Genomic DNA, 10,280 nt, shown 5'->3' on the forward strand with positions numbered 1-10,280 from the left:
GAGTTCAAATCCCAGCAACCACATGGTGGCTCATAACCATCCGTAACAAGATCTGACGCCCTCTTCCGGAGTGTCTGAAGACAGCTACAGTGTACTTACATATAACAAATAAATAAATCAAAAAAAAAAAAAAAAAGAATCGCAAACACAGACAAAAACATGAAATTAGAAACCTTACAAAAAAAGTAGCTACCAAGAGTGTGCTTCCATTCACATAGATGAGAAAAGACTCAGTTCATGAAATAGGCATAAGAGAATATCTATATTAAACATCAAGTTGTTGCCCTTGAGAAATTCTTAGAAAGTCCCTGGTAGAGTAAGATATTCAAATGTATGGAAAATATAATTTCTTGTCTATTTTCACCCTTTCTCGCAGTTTCCTCATATCTGCTAAGTCAATCTTGGGATCTTTAAAAGTTCTTTGAGGAATAATTATATGGATTTGAAATGCAAAATAAAATCTCTTATCCATGTCATCAAAGCATATCAGTCACACAACTGAAAACTCTTTGATGCTCTACATTTCATTTATTGTCTTACATTCAACTTCCTAATTAATATCAATGAAGACATAGACCAAGACTCATATTTGTTCTTTATTAGTTTTTCCTTGCAGAAAGAGATTTTATAAATAACAATTTTCCAAAGAAATGAAAGTGTTCTGTGAGAATCTACTAGCTGTACAACACTCACAACAAAAGTATTTCATTAATTCTCATCATTATGTGTCAGTTGTGTTTTCTGTCTTTTATTATCAGTAAAGTATATAATACATGTGTTACATGCATATTTATTTTTAACACACCAGTTGTTAAATATTTATCAGCAAACTGCTGATGGGTATCTTTGTTTTTCTGAACAGTGTGTAATAAGATGTTGATTCCATCATTCTCCAACTGCTCTACTTTTCTTTCTACTTATTTACAAACACCCACTCCCCATTCCCCACAGGCACAGGAACCCTGCCTTCACTACAGTCATCACAAATTTCTTTGTATTTTAATTTCCTTATGTGACAATCACATTTGAAATCCTCACACTTCATGGGCTTAGAATCAAGCAGAACAATTGCAATGGTTCAATCTCCAGAAGAGGGGAGATTGGAAGGCAGGGGAGGGAGAATTAAGGGGATAAGAGGCATGAAAGTAAGGGAAAAGGAGGGGGAAGAAAAGAGAATCTTGGACTTGGGCTCTAATGTTAAAGACAATTTAGTAATATATAAACATTTGTACTATCACTTTAAACACATTTCTCCTGAGTCCATCATTAGCCCAGAAACTTAGAATACCCAAGATACAATTTGCAAAACACAAGAAAATCAAGAAGAAAGACCAATGTGTGGATANTTCATTCTTCCTTAGAATAGGAAACAAAATACCTATGGAAGGAGTTACAGAAACAAAGTTTGGAGCTAAGATGAAAGGATGGACCATCCAGAGACTATCCCACCCAGCGATCCATCCCATAATCAGCCACCAAACCCAGACACTATTGCACATGCCAGCAAGATTTCGCTGAAAGGACCCTGATATAGCTGACTCATGTGAGGTTATGCCAGTGCCTGGCAAATACAGAAGTGAATGCTCACAGTCATCTATTGGATGGAACACAGGGCCCCCAATAGAGGAGCTAGAGAAAGTACNCAAGGAGCTGAAGAGGTCTGCAACCCTGTAAGTGGAACAACAATATGAACTAACCAGTACCCCCATCATTATCTTGAATGCATCTATTTCAAGACAAAAATCTAGTAAAGTAATAGTTGCAAAAATAATAAAGCTGGTTATGATTTCTAGATTTTCAAAGTTGCAAGGCAACCTTCCAAATGTTGATTTTCAGAGAGCGCTTTGAGAAACAATATTGAAACAATGCTAAGGCAAAGGCTAAATAAGCCAGTCCACGTATTCCACTTTCAAAAAAGCAAAACAAAACAAAACAAGAACAAACCACTTAACTTAGTACTGACAAAGTTCTTTTTATATGATAGACTTTTAAAAGATCAGATGCAAATGTGAATTGACTATTTCTACTAATTAGTCACAGAGTTACAGAGTGACTTTCAAACTCTCTGGAGTCAAAACAATAGAGTAGATAACAGATGCTACTACTAGCTATGATATGTCACATAGGGTGGGTGTCAAAGTTACCTAGAGAAATTCCATTTAAAATTAATTTCCCATCAATCTAGAGAGCCTTCTCATGCCTCTTAGAAGAGGAGTATCTCCTCTCTAGCACATACTAAACATAAGTATTAGATAAAAGATCCCTAGGGAACTCTCCTTTGAATGTGGCAGATGATGGCTGAACAGTTTTACTGTTTTAGGCATCAACATAGGATTAAGGATATTTACCAAGCACAGTAAAAAATAAACTTCTGAAATATCTATCTCTTGTGTTTATTTAACAAGGATCTTTCTGATGGGAAGAGGAAAGTTACAAGATAAATTGCCAGTACTTTGGATGCAGTGTCAAGGGAAAGGGCAGACACTGTAATTTTTGTGGGACCACTTCAAGAAGCCCCCTTTTTACACACTGCAATAATTTTTGTCATTAAAATCTTGCCAGTAATAGGCATCTACACATTTTTTTAAAAATGACATTTTAATATATGTTTATCCAACATAGCCAAAAGAAAAATAACATATATACATATATATATGTATATATATATAATTTATATATGTTATATATGTTATGTAGAAATTTCAGTGATTACAATCTCTTAGAATAAAGTTTATCACAATCTGTTAATTTTTCTGTGATCTGGTTTATTGTTGCTTAGATACCTTCAATGTTGCGAGAATGAAAGGCAGAAAGATATAGGAAAGTGAAAACCTATTCAGGTTTAGAAAACTTAAAATCTTTTCAGGTAAATTATATATATTCTAAATACAAGAAAATTTACAAGGAAATGTTGAAAATATATTGTCCTACAGATGCTCATAAATAAAAGAACACAAGATTGACATGATCAAAATGAAAATATCTCTGTCTTAAGACAGTTTTCTGACTCCTCCCAAAATTTAATTTCTTCATGTATAATCAAGTCTTAGAAAGCAAAAAACTCTGATCTGAACTGTGATGATGTATCTGAGTTCATGAAGTATTTTCATATGCATTTGTCTTCTTTGAGATCTTCAAAATTATTACTATCTTCCAATCTCATTGTATACACAAGAAATTTTTTAACATAAAGTTAGATTATCAGTTCATAGGCAATGGTTATGACTAATTTAAGCATAAAAGTTAAATGTCTTGATTTTAATCCAGTGTACTTTCTATAATGCATACTTTTACATAACTGAAGATGAACGTGTGTTAGTCATATTTTGCAGATTATTGGCCTTAACAGATTGGACAACTGTTGCAGGATTTTCCCTGTCCAATTATATTAGGGCTGCAGGAGGCCTGTGATTGGACAAGAAAAAGGGAGGCAGCACCAAGGGTGGCAAAGACAGAGAGCATAGGAGGGAGAGAGGAGAATGGAGGCAGACATGCACCAGCATGGCTGGAACCAGCCACAGGTAGTTATGATATCATATGGTTAGAATAACTGGAGTAAAACTTTTATAATTACCAATTGGTTCTGAAATTATTGTATTGGCATCTTATAAATTGTTATTTACTTAATTGTGATACATAAATCTGATTGGTTAACTATAAGCTTTAAGAATTTTAATTCTACCGGGTAATTGGGTGTTGTGATGGCTGACCATGGGGTGTGTGAGGCATTGCTTGGTAGTGAGAAGAACTCAGGGGAGAGGGGCATGACAGACAGTTGGCGGACAAAGAGACCACTGAGTTGAGATCACCAGGCTGGAGTTCTGTGGCCAGCCAGTGTTGGCTCTAGCTCTGGAATGTGCTGATTCCATTATTATTTTTTTTTAATATTTCCCACAACAGATATCTATAGAAGAATCCAAAGATCCAGGATCTGAAATTTGAAATGGGAAATGTTAATAATTTAATAAAATAAATACTTGTCAATATATCTACTTTTGGGTCTAAACCCAACCTATCTCCAAGTGTCTGTCTTGTACTCCACTATGTCTTCATATGGACTCTAGCTCCTACTTAGTTGCTCATTTCTGAAAGTGATCCTCAAAGAAAGTCATTTTCTAGCTGTGGTGATGAAAGATGGTAGGATTCAGAAAATAGTAAATAGAACATGAAAGTGATGGATAAATTTTAGGGAGAATGTTACATAAAGTTATATGGAACAGATTGAAGATAGAAGCTCCACAAGGGAAATATTCTCAAGTGGTTTTGTCTAATGCTCCAAATGTATTCTATGGAGAAAATTTTATTTTGTTATATACTTATGAACTGAGGGATTCATGAGTCAAATGTCAGTGTTGTACTGCCTATATCATTTTCCCCATACCTGTTCACATTGCAAGAAAAAAAACCACATAAAATTAATTATAGGAAAGTAATAAATGCCTGTTTATATAATGAGAAATTTATAGCTAAAATATACAAACAAGGTACTAAAACCTTGTCTAGAATTATTTAATCACAATAAACTATTGTTGCTTAAAGAATATGAAATATATGGCAAGACTGAGTTTTGCCTGTAGATATCGTTTATACTTATATTTGGTTTTGGTTGTTTTATTTAATGTAACTTTTTTACTAATTCACTTTACATCCTGCTCATTGCTCCCACAGTCACCCCTCCTACAATGCTTCCTCCATTCCCCTCTTCCCTTTTCCTTTGAGTAGATAGGCCTTCCCTCTGGGTATCCTCCGTCCCCCAAACCTGGCACTTCAAGTATCAGCAAGGCTAGACTCTTCCTTTCACCTTGAGACCAGACAAGGCAACCCAGCTAGTAGAACATATTCCACAATCAGGCAACAGCTTTTGGGATAGCCCCTACTCCAGTTGTTCAGAACCCACATGAAGGTCAAGCAGCATATCTGCTACACATGAGCAGGGAAGCATAGGTGAAGCCCCTGTATGTTCTTTACTTGGTGGTTCCAACTCTGAGAGCCTCAAGAGTCCAAGTTAGTTGACTCTGTTGGTCTTCCTGTGGAGTTCCTGTCCCCTTTGGGATCCACAATCTTTCTTCCTATTCTTCCATAGCTCCATTCACTGTTTGTCTGTGAGTATCTGTATCTGTCTGAGTCAGCTTCTAGGTGAAGCTTCTCAGAGGACAACATGATCCTGTCTGTAAGCAAAACAGAATATCATTAATAAGGTTGGGGACTGGTGCTTGCCCATGGGATGGATGTTAAATTGGGCCAGTTATTGGTTGGCCATTCCCTCAGTCTCTGCTCCATCCCTTGTGCCTGCATTTCTTATAGACAGGATAAATTTTGGGCCAAAAGTTTTGTGGGTGGGCTGGTGTTCCTATCGCTCCACTGGGGTTTCTGTCTAGATGCAGGAGGTGGCCTCTTCATCTACAGTATCCCCAACTTAGTGAGTCACAGCTAAGACCACCCCCATTGATTCTTGGGCACCTCCCTTATAATTGTGATTCAAATTTTGAATTTTAATCTATAAATTAAGATCCTCCAGAGAGGCAGAACCAGTGTGAAGATAGATTATTTATTAAGAGCATTAATGCATTTGATTACAGAAACAGACAGACCCACAGGAAGCTTTTGCAAGATTTAAAAACAAACAAACAAATGAACAAACAAGCAAAACAGTAGCAAGTTTTTAAAATTAGAGCTAGGGAAGCTTGCAGAATAGTTCTTGGTACAGAAGTTAAAGATGCAAGAGCGCTTGAGTATATTGGTGGCTATTCCCAGAGCAGGTGAACCTTACTCCTAGTATCTAAAACCAGGGAAGAAGAGTGTCTAGATTCTATGAGAGTGAGCATGAATTTTCCAGTAGTGACTTTTTCCCATTAGGGAGTGTCGTGTCAGTTCACGTAATGGGTAAAACAGCTTAATGGAGGAAAAAATTTATTTAGGTTTATGCTTTCATAAAGTTTAGTTCCTGGTAACTTGATATCATTCACTTGGGCAGAAACAGTAGTGACAGAAGGTCTCCAATGAAAAAGTCCTTCTTTTGTTTCTTGAATATAAATAGAAGGAGGTACATAAAGGGGAAAGTGTGTCCTAGAGATCAAAGGAACCTTATTCCTATAGACTTTACAACACACCTTTCACCAAACTCCAAAGTTGCAATCATAAAACTAATCTATACAGGGTTCAAGTGATTGTTTCAGAGCTCCTATAATCTAGTTTTCTGAGTTGAAGGGGTTTACAACCCCATAGGGAGAACAACATTATCAACCAACCAGACCCTCCAGAAATCCCAGGGACTAAGCCATCCACAAAGAAGTACACATGGCTCCAGCTGCATATGTAGCAGAGGATGGCCTTGTTATGCATCAATGGAAGGAGAGGTCCTTGGTTCTGTGCTTGATAGATGCCCCAGTGAAGGGGACTCGAGGGTGGGGAGGTAGGAGTGGGTGGGTGAGTGGAGGAACACCCTCATAGAGGCAGTATGTGATAAGGTGTTTCAAAAGAGAGGGAAACCAGGAAAGGGGATAACATTTGAAATGTAAATAAAGAAAATGTCCAATAAAAAAAAAGAAAGAAAGAAAGAAATGTCACTGTGAAACCAGGCAGAGGTCTGCTTAACTAATCCCTGAGATATGTCTTAGTTGGACTAAGTAGATAACCAAGATTAACCATCACTGGGCTGGGGAGATAGCTCGGTGAGTGAATTGCTTACTATACAAGCAAGAGGATCTAGTTTACATTGCCTCCATCAATAAAAACCTGGGCACGGCAGCATGTCCCAATTTTAATCCTGGTGTTGACAGTGAGAAGCAGGTTCCAGAGATTCACTTGCCATCTGAAAGGACACGCTTCAGAGGAGACTCAGTCTCAAAAATTTAGAAAAGGATAGAAGAAGCTACCTGATGTTGACCCCTGACCTTCACTTGTGAGCACACAAACAGAAAAATGCACATCCAGACACAAATGCATGCCTTTCCATACACCAGAGGTGTAGAGAGGAAAGAAAATGCAGAGATGTATAGTCACACTCTTGCTTTTTAATTCCACCTGGGCACTCACCAACTCAGTTCTTCACTTCTGGAAAGGTCTCATGAATGTTATGAGAAAAAATGATGACCAACTGTTGAGGTAGGTATTCTATAGTGCTCACAAAAATTTTTGGTTTAGTCAACAATGAAATTTAACAATCATTCTGTATCATTTTTCTTAAAGTAGATTATAATAGGAAGAAACAAACTAAAGCCTATATAATCTTAATAGCAAGTAGTCTATTGTTGGTGTGTTTTCATACTTTTCAAGAATTAACTTATTCTCTTAAATAATTTTAATTTTAAAAGCAAGCCCATGTAAGGAATACTCTCAAAAAGGAAAAATAATTAGGCATGCTTTTCATTCTTTCATTTGAGTTCTTGGGAGAGGTACGGTATCATTAAAATGCTATAAAGTAATAATTTATTTACTTTTTCAGTTTTAATATTAGCTTAAAATTTTATACGATTTCCCAAAGGTCCTCATAATAACTTTTTTCTCACATGCAAGAGTTGTTGGAAAATAGGCCACCTCTGAGTTTGCCTATGTATGCTAACTGGCCATCCCTGTCTCTCAATAAGAAAGGAAAGATATTTTCTCATTTATAATTTTTTTTCTCTTTCTTAGGTAAACCTCTGAACATCCCTTGCAAAGCTTTCTTTGGATTCAGTGGGGAATCTGGACCAATGATCTACTGGATGAAAGGCGAGAAGTTTATTGAAGAACTGGCAGGTCACATTAGAGAAGGTGAAATAAGGTACAAGAGTCAACTTGTTGATTTTTATTTGCTGTCTTTGTGATTGATCAGTAATTGGGGCTGCCTTACAGGTTCAGTAAATCGTGCTCATTGCAACTGCCAATCATTCCATTCTCTAAGATCAGATATGCTGGAGAGACCAAGAGTTATACCTTCTTTTAAAATGCATGTTGTCCAAAAAGGCTTATTTGCAAGTGTCTAATAGTCTTTTTTCAGGTTCTTGGAAGATGCCATCAAAAATCTAATGATCTCAAAGCTATTGAAGCAGATTTCATCATGTTTCCAAGCTTAGGTCACTATTTGTATGCCAGTAATTAGCAAGACTTTAAACTTTACTGGTAACATCTCAGTTTGCTGGGTAAATCTCTATTTACTACTTGGGGATCAAACAACCTTTGTATGCCATAACTGTAAAGCTGTAGTAGTAGTAGTAGTAGTAGTAGTAGTAGAAATCTGATACTTTGCCAAAATGACTGTTGATTCTCAAAGTTTATTTTCTGAAAGATACTGAACTTTTTGTGTAGCACTTCCTTTAATGTTTCTCTTTTTTCTCTTATTGTTATACCATCTTGGTGTGTAGCTATCAGTTCAGTTCTTTTGCTTTGTGTTTTTAGACTTACTATAGCTTTTATTTTTGAGATTATAATATAATTACATCACTTCCCCTTCCCTTTCCTGCATCCAAATTGTCCCAAAACATCTCCTTGCTCTCTTTCAAATCCGTGGCCTCTACTTTTTAATAATTCTTACTCTATGTATCTATCTATATCTATATCTATCTATATATCTATCTATATAGATATAGATATAGATATAGATATAGATATAGATATAGATATAGATATAGATATAGATATAGATATAGATATAGATATAGATATAGATATAGATACATTCCTAAATACATAAATATAACCCGCTCATTTGGTATAATGTTACTTGTATGTACATTTTCAGGGCTGAACATTTTGTATTGGATAACTAACTGATGTATTCTTCCCTAGGGAAGACTAGTCCTTCGTGTAGGAATGGGCCCTCCTGGGTTACCCCCATCCACTTTATCATGTCTATTCTTGTTATCCTTGGTCATCTCCTGTTTGGGAAGTCATATTGGTGACATTTTATGGGTGTAGCCTCTGAAATCCCTAGGAGATACAATCTCACAACAAACTATGTTTCTACATCTCTTAATACTCTTTCCACCTTGTATTCTACACTGTTCCCCAAACCTTAGTTGTTTAGGTTATTTTGTAGATTTATCTTTTGATTGGTTCTGCTACTCTGTAATCATTTTTGTGTGTTGCAAAGAGAAGTTTCTTTGCTGCAGGGCAAGGACTGTGCTCATCTTTGGTTATAAAGACAAATATCCATAACACAGGAGTTGGGCTGGTGTCTTAGTTAGGGTTTCATTGATATGCAGAGACATCATTACCAAGGCAACTCTTATAAAGAGCATTTAATTGGGGCTGCCTTACAGGTTCAGACTTCTAGGCCATTATCATCATGGCAGGAAGCAAGGCAATGGGCAGGCAGACATAGTGCTGGAGGTGCTGAGAGTTCTACATCTTGATCTGAAGGCAACCAGGAAGAGAGACTGTCTTCTGCAGGCAGCTACAAGGATCTCTCTTCTGCACAGGGTGGAGCTTAAACATAGCAACTCTCAAAGACCCGCCTATACAATAACACACTTCCTCCAACAAGTCCACACTTATTCCAATAAGGCTGTACCTCCTAATAGTGCCACTAATCATGGGCCTAGCATATTTAAATCACTACAGCTAGAGTAATCTTCTCGTTTGTACAATAAAAATGCAGGCATTCTTTCAGCTTGGCGTATAGTGGATATTGATAGGGATAGGCACACTTTTCCTTCATTCTCACTAAGAATCATGCAGTAGGAATCAATCTAATTTTTCAGAGAACTTGCGTTAATATGTACTTTCATGTATTTGTTTTCTGAGACAGAGTTTTATTATGTTGTTCAGACTGGTTGTAGAATTCCTGGACTCAAGGGATCCTCCCACTACAGTCCCACCAAATAGATAAAACTGTAGGCATATGTGCACCATGATTGACTCAAGTTTTCTTGAGTATATATTATAGCACTGTGCATAAAATAGCATACTATATAATATTTAACAAAATTGATATTGTTATGGTTTGTATTTGCTCGGCCCAGGGAATGGCACTATTAGAAGGTGTGGCCCTGTTGGAGTAGGTGTGTCACTATGGGTGCAGGCTTTTAGATACTCATCCTAGCTGCCTGGAAATCAGTATTCTGCTAGAAGCATTCAAATGAAGATGCAGAACTCTTAGTTCCTTCTATACCATGCCTCTGCCTGAATGCTGTTGTGTTCCCTCCTTGATGATACTGGACTGATCCTCTGAACATGTAAGCAAGCCAAAATAAATTTTGTCCTTATAAGAGAGGCTTGGATACTTCATTCCTCCTTAGAATAAGGAACAAAATATTCATGAAAGGATATAGGTACAGAGACAAAATTTAGAGCTAAGATGA

The 10,280-nt window shown here is 36.7% G+C and overlaps 1 protein-coding gene across 1 annotated transcript in view; it reads left to right on the forward strand.

The window, feature by feature from the left end:
• Positions 1-10,280, forward strand: part of Il1rapl2 (interleukin 1 receptor accessory protein like 2) — a 1,246,644-nt gene that overhangs the window by 1,177,742 nt on the left and 58,622 nt on the right. The gene's annotated exons all lie outside the window — the stretch shown is intronic.

Source organism: Mus pahari, chromosome X (assembly GCF_900095145.1).
Source record: "Mus pahari chromosome X, PAHARI_EIJ_v1.1, whole genome shotgun sequence".
Taxonomy (NCBI): domain Eukaryota; kingdom Metazoa; phylum Chordata; class Mammalia; order Rodentia; family Muridae; genus Mus; species Mus pahari.